Source organism: Triticum aestivum, chromosome 5B (genome assembly GCF_018294505.1).
Source record: "Triticum aestivum cultivar Chinese Spring chromosome 5B, IWGSC CS RefSeq v2.1, whole genome shotgun sequence".
Taxonomy (NCBI): Eukaryota; Viridiplantae; Streptophyta; class Magnoliopsida; order Poales; family Poaceae; genus Triticum; species Triticum aestivum.
In genome coordinates this window covers 299,537,773-299,553,637 of record NC_057807.1, presented here as the reverse complement: position 1 = coordinate 299,553,637, position 15,865 = coordinate 299,537,773, and positions in this window count along the sequence as shown.

Genomic DNA, 15,865 nt, shown 5'->3' with positions numbered 1-15,865 from the left:
CAGGTCGACTGCTACTCTCTCCTTCCGAGGTACGCCACAAATACAACGTGCGCTCTGTGAGGAGGACGAGGTGCAGGTCGACTGCTACCCTCTCCTTCCGAGCTACGCCACAAATACAATGGGTGCTCTGCAAGGAGGACGAGGTGCAGGTCGACTGCTACCTCCTTCTCCAGAGGTACCCCTTGAAAATCCTACCGAGTAGAGAGCAAACCTCCCACTCGGGGGCTTAGCTGCAGCCCAGTGCTCGCCTAAGTTTTTGAAAATCCTACCGAGTGGAGAGCGAACCTCCCACTCGGAGGCTTAGCTGCAGCCCAGTGCTCGCCTAAGTTTTTGAAAATCCTACCGAGTGGAGAGCAAACCTCCCACTCGGGGGCTTAGCTGCAGCCCAGTGCTCGCCTAAGTTTTAGAAAATCCTACCGAGTGGAGAGCAGACCTCCCCACTCAGGGCCTTAGCTGCAGCCCAGTGCTCGCCTAAGTTTTTGAAAATCCTACCGAGTGGAGAGCGAACCTCCCACTCGGAGGCTTAGCTGCAGCCCAGTGCTCGCCTAAGTTTTTGAAAATCCTACCGAGTGGAGAGCAGACCTCCCCACTCGGGGGCTTAGCTGCAGCCCAGCGCTTGCCTAAGTGTATCGGATACAAGTCGATTGTAATGAGCGCCTCGTTTTAGCCAGCAAAAGACACCTCAAACCAAATGTAAACATATTCAACGTCGAATCCAAGTTCGGATAACACCTAACGGAACCGAAAGTGCTCAGGCACTAAGCCTGTTAAGGTTTGTCGGTTACAAAACTCACTCGGTATACCGAGGCAAATTTAAAGTATCAAGCTCAAAAGTTTTTTACCCCTCCTGTGGAGGGCTGGAAGGTGCAACAAACTCATCCAGGTCGATTCCATCTGCAATCCGAGTGGCAGCGGCGATGAAGGTCTTCATGAAAGATCGGAAATCATGCTTCTTCGTGTTAGCCACCCTAAGGGCCACCAGCTTGTCCTCTCGTGCATCCTTGCAGTGAACACGGACCAGAGACAGAGTAACATCCGCGCCACACCAGGCAGAAGACTTCTTCCACTCCTGCACTCGACTTGGGACCTCGTTCAGTCGAGTCATCAGAGACTCGAGGTCGTTCTGGAGCGTCTCTCTTGGCCAGAGTGTTGTGTCGATGCAAGAAGTTGCGACCTTCAGCCTTGCGAGATAGTCGACGACAGCAACAACGCGAGATTCAAGATGGAGCACATTCATGGCGACTTCATCTTTCACGGGAGAGTTGATGGGATCCAGGTTTATTTCCAGTCGACTAGTCTCCTCTTCAAAGTTCTGGCAAAATTCTGCAAGCACAACCACGGAGTCAAGACAACAGTCGGAGATCACAGTTAAAACGTCTGTTTGATACAAAAGATTACCTTCAAGCATGAGGAATAGCTTCTTGGCGAGTCCACCCAGATAAGCCTCCAGATCGTTCTTCTTTCCCACCAACTCACTGGCCTTGTCATTCAGGGCAACCTTGTCACTTTTCAGTCGACTGACCTCCTTGTTGGCAGCATCAAGAGCAGCCTTCAGATTGGTGTTTTCTTCTTCAAGCTTGGTGACTGAAGCCAGCTTTTCATCTGCGAGCTTGGTCTTCTCTAAAGCCGCTTTCTGCAACCCAGCCAAGTCAAGGTCTTTCTTCTTCAGGGCATCCCTCACTTTGTCTGCAAAGTTACAGTGAGATCAGACTCTGAAACAAACGAGAGGCAAAGGCAGTCGTCGGAGGCCTCACCAAACATACCTTTAGCCTCCTCCATCGCCTTCGTTAGGTTCTCTTGGGTCAGTTTCAGATCAAGCTCGAGCTGGATATGTTTGTTCTCCAACTCAGTATAACGAGCCGCAAGGTCGCAGGATTTCTACGAAGAACCAATCGACAGATGTCAAAGACAATTCACTTCCGAGTGACTAAGGAAAAATCATAGCATTTCTAAGACTACGGCCGAATACAAACATTCGACCACAGTCTCGGGGACTACACCCAGTGGGTGCACTCAGCGTGCCCCCACTAGTTTCATCAGTTAGAGTCGACCAGTTGACCAACAAAACAAAAACAAAAAAACGGGAGGTGTTCTTCAGACTATAGTCGACTGCTAGCAGTCGACCACAGTCTCGGGGACTACACCCAGTGGGTGCACTCAGCGTGCCCCCACCAGTCTATGAATCTATTCAACCTAGTCGAGTAAGGAAAAAACTTAAGACATAAAGACTATGGTCGACTGCCAGCAGTCCACCATAGCCTTGGGGACTACACCCAGTGGGTGCACTCAGCGTGCCCCCACTAACCCGGAATTTCAATCGACACACCCAGTGGGTGTAGGACAAACTCTAGGAATTTCATAAAGAAGAGTTTTTAGATATCATATCCTAACAGAACAGGCAGTGATCAACTGACCTGAACATTACTCTGAAGAGCTGAACTGGCGTCATAGGCTGCCTGGCTGGCTTCTTGAATTGCCTTCACTTGCTCCATCATGACCCCCACTTGGCGTATTGCTTCTTTAGTAGCACTAGCTTGGTCTTCTAGGACGTGGTAGGTTGATAAAAGCGAGGGTTGAGCAGCACTCGACGATGAAGGACGAGCACTCATCAACGGCACCGCAAAGGTTACGGTAGGCCGAGTGACATTGTCTCCCTCCGCGACCAATGTCTCGGGTGCTGGCACGTCCTGAGTCGCCTTACCAGCAGACGCTTTCTTATTCCTTCTCTGCCTCGGTGGTTCCTCGTCATCGTCATCGGGAAGGTCGATAACGACGTTAGATGAAGCTGCAGAAAAAGAATCAAAATTAGAGACAAGAATCCAATCGATTGAAGACGGAACTACAAGAGTCATACCAGGTTTCGAAGTAACAGCATCCTCCATCTCCTGATCTTCATCTCTGGCCGAGGTATCAGAAGTAGCAGCACTGCAGTTCCAGAAGTCAGTCGATTAGCTCATGAGTCGACCAAGAATAAGTTCATGTGGAACAGACAAACTCAAGCTACACCATTACCCTGAGATAGTGGGGATCACCATCTTCATCTTCGGCAAGACCTTCGCCGACTTCGACGGCGCCACTCGAGATTGCTTCGGAGCTTTCTCAGTCGGCACCGGAGAAGTAGTCTGAGGGCGCTTGGACGATTGCGTGACGGTTGCGACCCCCTTACCACGCTCAGCCACGGGATCATGGACAAGCTTCGAGCGTCTTTCCGAGCGAGGAGGTACAACTTCCTCCTCCTCCTCCTCCTCCTCTTCCTCCTCACCAGAGTCATCACCCTCATCATCGTCGTCAGCATCCGAATCCCACTCCTCTGGGCTTTCGCCCCCACTTCCTTCCTCCTCCTCAGTCGGCGTTTGCGCTCCATTGGGCATCGAGTATAACTCGGTGGTGGCCTGTCAGACAACAAAACAAAACAAAGATCAATCAACCAATTCGCAGCAAAGCAGAATGAATAAAGCAAGATTGCAATTGGAGATAAGTGGTCATATCGTGTCCGGTGTATAGGTACAGTCGAGTGGTGGGATCCTCCTAGCCCCTCGAGGGTTGTCCTTATTCCCTGTGATTGCGGCCACCCACCTCTCCAGTGTGGCGTCATTGACCACTTCTGGATGGACCCGAGTGATGTCTTCGGTACCACAGTACAGCCACATCGGGTGGCCTCAGTACTGAAGCGGTTGGATGCGCCGTCTAAGGAAGACCTCCAGAAGATCCATACCCGTCACTCCGTCCCTAACAAGTTGGACTATGTGCTCCATCAACATTTTTACCTGAGCTTTCTCCTCAGGAAGCACCTTCAGAGAAGAGGGTTTGTTCACTCGGTCCATGGAGAATGGAGGGAGACCAGTCGACTGCCCCGGCGTCGACTCGTCTTGGCAGTAGAACCAAGTCGACTGCCACCCTCTGACCGACTCAGGAAGGGTCATGGCCGGGAAAGTACTCTTATTCCTCATCTGAATCCCAAGACCCCTGCACATCTGGATAACCTTAGTCCTCTCATCATCCGGACTCGCCTTTTTCACCGTCTGTGAGCGACAGGTGAATATGTGCTTAAAGAGACCCCAGTGTGGTCGACAACCCAAGAAGTTCTCGCACATGGACACGAAAGCAGCAAGATAGGCAATGGAATTGGGAGTGAAATGGTGGAATTGCGCCCCAAAGAAGTTCAGAAACCCTCGGAAGAAAATACTCGGCGGCAGAGAGAATCCACGGTCTACATGAGTGGCTAGGAGAACACACTCACCCTCCTGCGGCTGCGGTTGACACCCGTGGGGGATCAGACCCTCGTTGGCCAGGTCATTGAGATCCGTCTCGGTGATGGTCGAACGGATCCAATCCCCTTGGACCCAACCTTTTGGCAGGCGGGACCTTGACGAAGATCCGCCCCGACTGGACGCTCTCCCCTTCGCTTTCCCCGTTGCCGTCGACTTCTTCGCGCGCTCCAAGGCCGCCGTCTTCTCCTTCACCATTGTCGCCGGCGAAGCACGCGAGGAGTGGATAGGCGGAGGCGAGAGCAGGCGCAGCGAGCGGAGGCAAAGAGGACAGAGAGGAGAATGAGAACGCACTGTTCAAAAACCCTCGCCCGGCGCTTTATATAAGGACGCTTCCGAGTGGCTGACAAGTAGGCCCGGGCGGTCCTGTCACATCCCGAAACAGTCGCGCACGCATGATACATGGTGAAAAAGGCGGCGCGGAAATCGAGGCGTCCACGCCTTATCCCATACGAGTACCGCGGTCCGCCCCACTTCGCGCGCTTCCCAAAATTCGGATCCCACAAAATCCGCTAACGGCAGATCAATCTGTCAGACGGTAGATTTCCTGCGATCCGTCGCTCGGAAGTTCACTAAGTTCAAAAGTTCACTCGACAGAAGAAAAGAATGGATCAAGGCGACTGAAAGAAAAGTTAATGCCAACGCCAAAAAAGAAAAATCGCTGATCCAGGATACGACATAATCAGAGCACGGGAAATAGGTTGGAGAAAATTATCAACCCCTTCCTCACTCGAACCTCGATCCATTCGGGGGCTAATGATGAAGTCATGTACCTAGGGTAGGGTCATGGACCTATCTAGGATACCCTACCCAAGGACATCCTTAGAAGAAGCTACCTTCCAGTCGACCAAGAGGGACTTCACTCGACGAACTCAAGGACACTCGACGATGAAGATAGCCACTCGACCATGAAGTTAACCACTCGATGGCCAGGAGATCTAAAGTCACTCAGCACACAACGGGCTGTCATTAAGTAGCTTTAATAGTCTTCATGGCACTTTATGAGGGCGTTACCAGTAACCCCCCTGTCTTAATGTACTTTAAACCCTGCATAACTGAGGGCCGGAGGGGTCTGGCGAACTCTATATAAGCCACCCCCTCCTCAGTGTAAAGGGTTCGCACCCCTGTAACTCATATACACATAAACCAATCGACCGCCTCCGGGCTCCGAGACGTAGGGCTGTTACTTCCTCCGTGAAGGGCCTGAACTCGTAAAACACTCGTGTGTACAACTACTCCATAGCTAGGATCTTGCCTCTCCATACCTACCCCCCATTCTACTGTCAGACTTAGAACCACAACAGGGCCCATGACACCTTCGCACTTAGGATTTATACCGGTGTGTTGACCTCTCTGGAGAGCCTAGGTTGGTCTACGGCGTGTCGATTTCCTGAGGCCGTGCATTACCCAGAAAAGTGTGTCCCGCCAAAGGTAATTTAGCGTATCGGGTAATGTGGTGTACCCTTGCAGGGAAGTAATCTATTCGAATAGCCGTGTCGACGCTAACATGACGTTTGGAGTTGTATCCTAATCTACTACAATTAGAATCGGATAATATTGTATTACTTAAGTGCTTTACTACTCCGGGATCACTTCCGCGCTAGGTAGTCGAGGAAGGATCTCTGGGTGTTGCTGATATAAACATGTTACTAAATATTATATATCCTCTCTTCTACTGCTGCAAGATGGTGTCTGCAAGAAGATGCTAGTCTTCACTAGAATAGGACTTCCCCTCTTATTCTGGCGTTTCTACAGTTTAATTCAAAGATATAGCCCCATTCCTTTGACATCGATGCATATGTAGTATAGTTCTGGTGTAAGTCTTGCGAGTACTTTGGATGAGTACTCACGGTTGCTTTGCTACCTCTTTTCTTCTTCCTGGATGTTGCGATCAGATGGTGGAGCCCATGAGCCACAGGATCCCGAGCTTGGCTACTACGTGGGGATCTAGGACTAGGAGTAGTTCAGAGGTCCCAGGCAGGAGGTCTTGCCTTTCGATCTAGTGTCATTGATTTGCTCAACCTTCTTAAGGCAAAAGTTGTCTAACTATGTCGGTACTCAGATAATATTTGCTTTGAAGACTGATGTATTATGGGTCATCGTGACCCGAGCTTGTAATATAAGATTTATGTTTAAATTTGTGTCATAGAGTTGTGTTGTGATATTAACATGAGTCACCGTTCGTGATCGTGCATGATGCGTGTATGATTAGTGCATGATTATAAATGGGGGCATCACACAACCGTAGTGGAATTTTTCCCAAGGAGCGCGCTGACAAGATGGTTGCCTGGCTTGTTGTATGTATGGCTCATGCTGCATCAGATCCCACATGCGAACCATGACATTTTTAGGTTGATATGAGTATTCCACACTGGCGAGCTCCAATGGAACAAGATTACAATGCGCTTCTTCACGACAAAACATGGCATCTGGTATCTCCTCCTCTTGGCGTTAATATTATTGGATGCAAATGGGTTTTCAAGGTCAAGAAAGATTCAGATGGTTCCACTGAGTGGTATAAGGCACATCTCAACGTCATGGGCTTGACTACGAGGATACTTTCAGTCCGGTTGTCAAGTCTACTACCATTCGACTCTTATTATCCTTGGCAGTTACTCATGGCTGGTCTCTCCTCCGGTTCAATGTTTAGAACGCTTTTCTTCATGGTGTATTGGAGGAGGAAGTATAGATGCGTCGGCCACCTGGGTTTGTTGATCCTAAATCATCCTCATTACTCGTGTCGGTTGGACAAGGCATTGTATGGCCTCAAGCAGGCTCCTCGTGCATGGGATGCTCGTCTTGACTTTGGTCTTCAAGCTCTTGCTTTTATTCCTTCCACGGCTGACACCTCATTATTTCTACTACAATGCCCTGAGGTTATTATGTACCTTCTGGTTTATGTTGATGATATCATCCTTGTCAGTTCGTCAGATGCTGCTGCTGATCGCCTACTCTCAGCCCCTGGTTTTGATTTTGCTATCAAGGACCTTGGCAAGCTTCATTATTTTCTGGGTTTGGAGGCCACTCATACCGATACTGGATTGTCTCTTACTCAGAAAAAGTATTCCCTGGATCTTCTACGTCGTGTTGGTATGCTCAAATGCAAACCCGTGTCTACACCCGTGTATGCTACTGAGAGGATTTCTACTGAGACTGGTGCACTTCTCCCTTTTGATGATGCAACTGTATATCGCAGTCTTGTTGGTGACCTGCAGTACCTGACTATTACATTACATGATATTTCCTTTGCGGTTAATCGCGTTTGTCAGTACCTTCATGCACCTCCTAATTCACACGTCTACTGTCAAACACATTCTTCGCTATGTCTGTCTCACGGCCTCCTGTGGTTTACACCTTCAGCCTGCTCCCTCTAGTGTTCTCTCTATTTTTTCTGATGCTTAATCTTGATGATCGGCCATCAAAGGGGGGAGGTATGATGTGTTTCTTGGTCCCAACTCGATCGCCTGGAGTGCTCGAAAGCAGGCTATTGTTTCTTGTAGTAGTTCCGAGGCTGAGTACAAAGTTGTAGCCAATGTGACAACAGAGTTTATATTGGTACAATCATTACTTTGTGAGTTGAGGGACACTCAGCAACAGCCACCGGTTCTTTGGTGTGTCAATTGATGCTACATACCTCTCTTCTAATCTAATTTCATGCAAGACCGAAGCACATCGAAGTTGACTATTATTTTGTGAGGAAACGTGTTGCACAGAAAGTACTTCAGATTCAAGTTTATCTCTTCTAAAGATCAACTCACGGATATCTTCACAAAGCCGTTGTCATTACCTTTGTTTGGCGTTTGCTGACGAGGTTGAGATTGAGATAGGGTGTTAGACTCTGTATTTAAGCTAGTACATAACTTTGGTACTTATCCTGTATTTGTATCTTGTACTCCTTATAAATATATGTTCAGGCCATCCTTACTGGGTTGAGCCGATCCAAACTAAAACATTATGTCGAACAAGGAGAGTGGGGAATTTTGCCGCAAGAACAGTGCGGCCAGGTATAAAAGTGCAGGTTGTGACTTAGTTTTGGTGGGCCTCGGGCGTCGAAGTTCTACGAGGCTGGTTTTCAGACTCTGACAAAATCCCTTGGTTTGGTTCCGGTTTACAGGGAAAAGACGACCCGAACTGCTCCAGGGACCGATGAATTGCTTGCGGGGTTCGGACAGCTACACACGGACGGATATGAGTGGTTTGAAGTTGGCGTTGGAGATGCCCACCGCAGCCGCTGTCTTCTCACCCAGCTGTCGGGCACCCTCCCGATCACTCTCATTTCCTTGTCCTGTCCAAGTCTCCGCTGGCTGCTGCAAAGATCATCGACGCGTCGCCATACACACCCGTGGCGTGCCACTGTCACATCTCGACTCCTGAGGAGCCCTCTCGCGCCGCACAACCACCGTGGACGCGTCGGCGTAGCGTGCCGTGTGAGCGCGCCCAGATACTCTGCTTCACCCATCCGACCGAGTCGTCCACCTACAGGCCCCTCTCCGGTCTCCGCCGACTCTCCCATCCCGAGAATCGCTGCCTACTTCCTGCGTAGTCGCTACTCCCAGCCAAGTGCACCAGCCTAGTTGCCGCTACGGCGCTACACGTTGGCACAAAATTAATGAATAATAATCTGTTTGCCAACTCTATTCGGCATAAACTTCCATGACAAGAACAGGATCTGCAAATAACTAGTCAATTATATAGCAGTTGGAACGTGCGAGTCCAAATTAGAGATCCCTTCAGATTCCATTTATTCTATGTGGCTGACTTTTAATCCATTCACCGGAGCAGTTGCACCGGATGCTTAGAAATGCACGGACCGGGAAAACCGGGTCGCGTGATTCATTTTATATGATGCGTAACAGGCAAGCTGCAGTGGAGCATAGAACGAACTGAGCGACTGTTTTTTTTCTTGCGGGGAACGAACTGAGATACTGTCACGGTATAAATATTTGAGAGAGAGACATGCATGGAATATCGGTATGGAAACGCTCATGGACCGTGCTACGGACAAGTCAAACTTCTTTTTTTTAAGTTGGGACCACGAAACATTTTGTATGCATGACCAACAGTACTTTTTTTTAGGTTGGACTAACAATAAGTCTATTTCTTTTTCACGGTAGACTAACAGAGCAAGTAGTACGTCTGTGTTCCATACATGCAGAGCTGGATTCATGAGCCTGGCTCTCTTTTTTCTTTTTTTGCGGGGATGAGCCTGGCTTTCGGATACCTCTATCGGAATAATAATGAAAAATTCGCATTCTTGACTTTTTTGTCGAATGATCCTCAGGTGCCCGATAATGAATTGCACACCATGTGTTTAGAAAAACTAGAGGATGATTCTCTTAGATATATAGGATTATAAATATATAATCATTTTTGCATATCAGTTGCTTGAAGCATTTTTTCTCCTTTCTTTTTTGAGCAACCAGCAGTAACTCTACCTTTTCAGTTTTCCTATAAAAAGAATTGACATGGGTTTTTTTGGGAGTTGTTAGTGGTCAGGTGACTGATTTTAAAACTTGGGCAGTCAATTTTTTTTCCTTTTGCAACTGAGGCTACGCAGCTCACGGAGCAGGACGTGCATGTTGTGTTGTTCCTTTTGAGTCTTTTTCCTCCAACAAACGCGGCAGCTATAGGCTAGTTCATAGGTGTGGGCAGGGCCTTTTTACTGCATGAGGATGGGTGAAAGCTCTGTACTTAATGCTCCCACAGGATGACATCAATACTTCTTGCTAATGCTCAATCATACATAGTCACAGTCTCAATCCTAAACTAAAGAAAAAAATTAAAAAGAAAAATAATATAATACACCTATGTGTAACATCATACAACATAAAACTTCTACTTACTCTAGGATTCTCATCCCCTATACTAATATACTAACGTAAAAAATTGAAGCAAAATAATAATAATGAAGTTTCCAAAGAAAAAAATAGTGGCACTTGGTATTACCATAGGATTTTTTAAAAAAATAATGATAAAATTTATAAACAATTTAAACTGAAATTGCAGTTTTCCATAGTATTAAATATAAGCATATAATGGTGGGGGTTTTGCGAAAAGCAAGTTTCCTAAGAATGAATGAATCAACGACATTGTTGTTACCCATGAAGAAGAAAGAAATAGAATAAAAACTAAGAAAGTCCAAACAATGAAGTTTTCTAAAGAATAAATTAGTGGCATTCGTACAAACCTTTAAGAATATGAAAGAAAAAACAAATAATGACATATATTGCAAACAATTTACACATGAATTGCACTTCTCTATGTATGCAAAAATAAGCATATAGTAGTGCAATTTGCATAAAAAAGAAGTTTCCTAAGAACGAATGAATTAGTTGCATTTGTATTACCATTAAGGTAGACAGAACTTGAAAAGAAAAACTTAAATAAATCAAAATTATGAAGTTTTCTAAGCAAGAATGAATTGGTGGCATGGAATTGCCCTTTAAGGAAAAGAAAAAAGAAAATAAAACTTATCCAGAATAAAAATAATCATGTGTTTAGGAAACTAGAGGATGATTCCCTTAGATATATAGGATTATAAATATATAATTATTTTTGCTTATCAGTAGCTTGAGCATTTTTTTTCCTTTCTGTTTTTGAGCAACCAGCAGTAACTCTACCTTTTCAATTTTCCTATAAAAAGAATTGACATGGTTTTTTTTTTGGGAGTGGCTAGTGGTCAAGTGACTGATATTAAAACTTGGGTCAGTCAATTCTTTTTCCTTTTGCAACTGAGGACATGCAGCTCACGGAGCAGGACGTGCATGTTGTGTTGTTCCTTTCAAGTCTTTTTCCTCCAACAAACATGGCAGTTATAGGCAAGTTCATAGGTGGGTAGGGCTTTTGTACTGCATGTTGATGGTTGAAAGCTCTGTACTTAATTGATAGAGGCAAAGGTGTCCCGTCTTTCGATGAGATGATGGATATCGCTTTGGTGGAAGTCGACTTTGACGATCCGACTACGAACGTGCGAGGACGTCGCGCCTTAGCAATCGCTAAACCAACTCCGAGAGGTTATTGACCACGCCAGAGCACGATCAACCTGACCACGAGGGTCTGTTTCCTGCGAGCAAACGAAGAACAAGCAAGAAACTAAGATTGCAATCTGGATATTGCGAATTTAAGAGGAAAGCTTATTGATCAAGGTGGGGTTCTGTGACGCCTTTGTCTGGTCGTTGAACACAAACGAAGTACGCGAAGTTGCAGCTATGGCGAACTTTTAATCTAAACAAAACCCAAAGTCTAAACGATGCCCTAAGGGCTGTATATATGGAGGAAGAGGGGGGAACTTCGTGGCCCTTGGTGGAGGGGTCCGAAATCAACCATATCTCTTGTTTCCCCACACATACGGACTCTAAAAATAGCCTATACTTATGTATTTCGAAATTACATGGGCCTGGCCCAATAATAAGGTGTCGCAGCACCTAAAATAGCCTCGGGACGAAATTTATGAAGTGGCATCTTGTATATTTCGTCCATGGCTTCATGCACCCATTATGGTGGCTTCAAAGTCCTGAAATCATCACTTGTAACTCCGTTCTTGTTCCCCTTGCGCATGGCATCATCTCCATGCTTGTTCTTGCTCCAATGTTCATCTTCTCCAAGCTAGGCCCTTCATTTGTAAGCAAAACAAATGTATCCAATTTAGGCAGCATCATATTCTCATGAACATTAGAATCATTACCAAGAAACGAAAGTACCTGATAATTTAATTGGAGTGCGCGAGCTCTAGTAATTGGTCCCGTATATGTAGCAGTAGGGGCTGTGGGTGTAACAATGGTATTGATGTCCTCATCATCCTCCCCTTCTTGAAATGAAGTCGTCCTCGACGGAAACTCATCTTCCTCACCCAAATAAGGCTTCAAATCTGCAATGTTAAAAGTGGGACTAACCCCAAAATCTGCAGGCAGCTCAAGTTTATATGCATTATCATTTATTTTCTCTAACACCTTAAAGGGACCATCAGCACGTGGCATTAGCTTTGATTTGCGCAAATCAGGAAATCTATCCTTACGCAAATGTAACCAAACAAGATCTCCAGGTGCAAACACAACATGTTTTCTACCCTTATCTCCAGCAAGTTTATATTTAACATTCATACGCTCAATGTTTTCCTTAGTTAACTCATGCATTTTTAAAATCAATTCAGCACGTTGTTTAGCATCAAAATTAACCTTCTCCGAAGATGGAAGAGGCAACAAATCAATAGGTGCACGAGGTAGGAAAACCATACACAACTTCAAAAGGGCACATCTTAGTAGTAGAATGCAATGAACGATTATAAGCAAATTCAATATGAGGCAAGCATTCCTCCCACATTTTCTTATTATTCTTCAAAACAGCCCTAAGCATAGTAGACAACGTTCTATTGACTACTTCAGTTTGTCCATCAGTTTGGGGGTGACAAGTAGTACTAAAAAGCAGTTTAGTCCCCAACTTAGCCCATAAACATCTCCAAAAGTGGCTAAGAAATTTAGTATCACGATCTGAAACAATAGTATTTGGCACACCATGCAAGCGAATAATTTCACGAAAGAACAAATCAGCAACATTAACAGCATCATCGCTTTTATGACATGGTATAAAGTGTGCCATTTTCGAGAATCTATCCACGACAACAAATATGCTATCCCTCCCCTTCTTTGTTCGAGGTAAACCTAAAACAAAGTCCATAGATATATCCTCCCAAGGAACACTAGATACAGGCAAAGGCATATATAAACCATGAGGATTGAGTCGTGACTTAGCTTTTTGACATGTAGTGCATCGAGCAATAAAACGCTCAACATCCCGTCGCATCTTTGGCCAAAAGAAATGTGTAGCAAGTACGTCCTCCGTCTTCTTCACGCTAAAGTGTCCCATTAATCCTCCTCCATGCGCCTCCTGCAACAACAAAAGACGAACGGAGCTAGCTGGAATGCATAGCTTGTTAGCACGAAACACAAATCCATCGTTAACGACGAACTTGTTCCACATTCTTCCGTCTTTACAATTCTGCATTACATCTTTAAAATCAGCATCATGCACATATTGATCTTTGATGGTCTCCAAACCAAATATTTTGAAGTCAAGTTGTGAAAGCATAGTATAGCGGCGAGACAATGCATCAGCAATAACATTTTCTTTTCCCTTCTTGTGTTTAATGACATAAGGAAAAGTCTCAATGAATTCAACCCATTTAGCATGTCTACGATTCAGTTTAGCTTGACTTTTAATATGTTTCAAAGATTCATGATCAGAATGTATAACAAATTCTTTTGGCCATCAATAATGTTGCCATGTTTCTAAAGTCCGAACAAGAGCATATAATTCTTTATCATAAGTAGAATAATTCAGACTAGGCCCACTCAATTTTTTAGAAAAGTATGCAACAGGTTTGCCATCTTGTAATAACACACCTCCTAATCCAATTCCACTAGCATCACATTCAAGCTCAAAAGTCTTATTAAAATCAGGAAGTTGGAGTAAAGGAGCATGTGTCAACTTATCTTTCAATACCGTGAAGGCTTCTTCCTGTGCGGTACCCCAAAGAAAAGGCACATCTTTCTTTGTAAGCTCATTGAGAGGTGCAGCAATGGTGCTGAAATCTCTCACAAAACGCCTATAGAATCCAGCGAGGCCAAGAAAACTCCTCACTTGTGTGACCGTTTTGGGCTGCGGCCAACTCTCAATAGCTTCAATCTTGGCTTTATCAACTTCAATTCCCTGTGGAGTAACAACATAGCCAAGAAAAGATACTCGGTCGGTGCAAAAGGTGCACTTCCCAAGGTTACCAAACAAACGTGCATCACGTAGAGCAATAAAAACAGCACGTAAATGTTCCAAATGTTCTTCCAAAGATCTGTTATAAATCAATATGTCATCAAAGTAAACTACCACAAATCGTCCAATGAAAGCACGTAAAACTTCGTTCATTAATCTCATGAAAGTACTAGGTGCATTAGTTAACCCAAAAGGCATGACTAACCACTCATATAATCCAAACTTAGTTTTAAATGCTGTTTTCCATTCATCTCTCAATTTCATACGAATTTGATGGTAGCCACTACGCAAATCAACTTTGGAGAATATTGTAGAGCCACTCAATTCATCAAGCATATCATCTAGCCTAGGAATAGGATGACGATAACGAATAGTAATATTATTAATGCCTCTACAATCAACACACATACGTGATGTACCATCCTTTTTCGGCACTAGAATAATAGGAACAACACAAGGACTAAGGGATTCGCGTATATAACCTTTGTCGAGAAGCTCTTGTACTTGACGCATAATCTCCTTCGTCTCCTCTGGATTGGTACGGTATGGTGCACGGTTTGGCAGTGAAGCACCGGGAATTAAGTCAATCTGATGCTCAATCCCTCGAATAGGCGGTAATCCCGGTGGCACGTCTTGTGGAAAAACGTCAGCGAACTCCTGCAAAATGTTAGTGACAGCAGGAGGCAAAGAGGAAGGCACGTCCTCGAATGAAAATAATGCCTCTTTGCACACAAAAGCATAGCAAACAGATTTGCTGAAATCTAGCTCATCAATATCAGATTTGGTGGCAAATAAACATGCACTTTTCAATTTAATTTCAGAAGCAACACTAGATGGTTTATTATTAGGCTTCATTTGTTGCTCAAATTCTTTTGCCACAATCTGATTTTCACTCTTATTCTTCTCCTGTTGTGCTTTATTAGCTCTATTAATATCATCTTTCAAAATGGAATCAGGAGTCATAGGAAGCAAAGTAATATTTTTATCCTTATGAACAAGAGTATAGTGATTGTTTCTACCATGGTGTACAGAATTTTTATCAAATTGTCATGGTCTACCAAGTAATAAGGAACATGCTTGCATAGGTACCACATCACAATCAACATAATCAGCATATGTAGAGATACTAAAATGCACACGAACAGTACGTGTTACCTTAACCTTGCCGCTGTTGTTGAACCATTGGATGTAGTAAGGATGTGGATGTGGTCTTGTGGTGAGAGAAAGCTTCTCCACCATCTCCATGCTAGCCAAGTTGTTGCAGCTCCCTCTGTCTATTATGACGCGCACAGAACGTTCCTTCACAACTCCCTTGGTATGGAACAAATTGTGCCTCTGATTTTGCTCAGCTTGTGTGACTTGCACACTCAAAACACGTTGAGCAACTAAACATTCATACCTGTCAGCGTCTTCAGGAGCCATGTATTGCGTCTCATGATCAGAATCATCTCCACCATGTTCTTCACGTGTAATAAGAGCCAATGTCTCCTCATCATAATCACTAGCGGACTCATATCCACCATCCGCGGTAGCAATCATCACACGCGGAGATTTGCATTCCCTCGCATAATGACCTCCTTCCTTACAACGACGACAAATAATATCACTTGTGTGCCCTGTTGATGCCATGGAAGAAGAAGAACGCTGTGCAGGCCCCGCAGGTGCGCTCTTGGCAGATAATGGTGGTTGTTCCTGTTTTCTTGTATCACGGCTGTAGGAGGCACCTGATTGACGTGCTGGTGCAGTTGAAGTAGAAGATGCACGCGGTGTCCATGAGGAAGGTCGGCCTGCAGAAAAGTTAGTTCGCGCCAATGCTTGTCGATCCTGCACTTCAC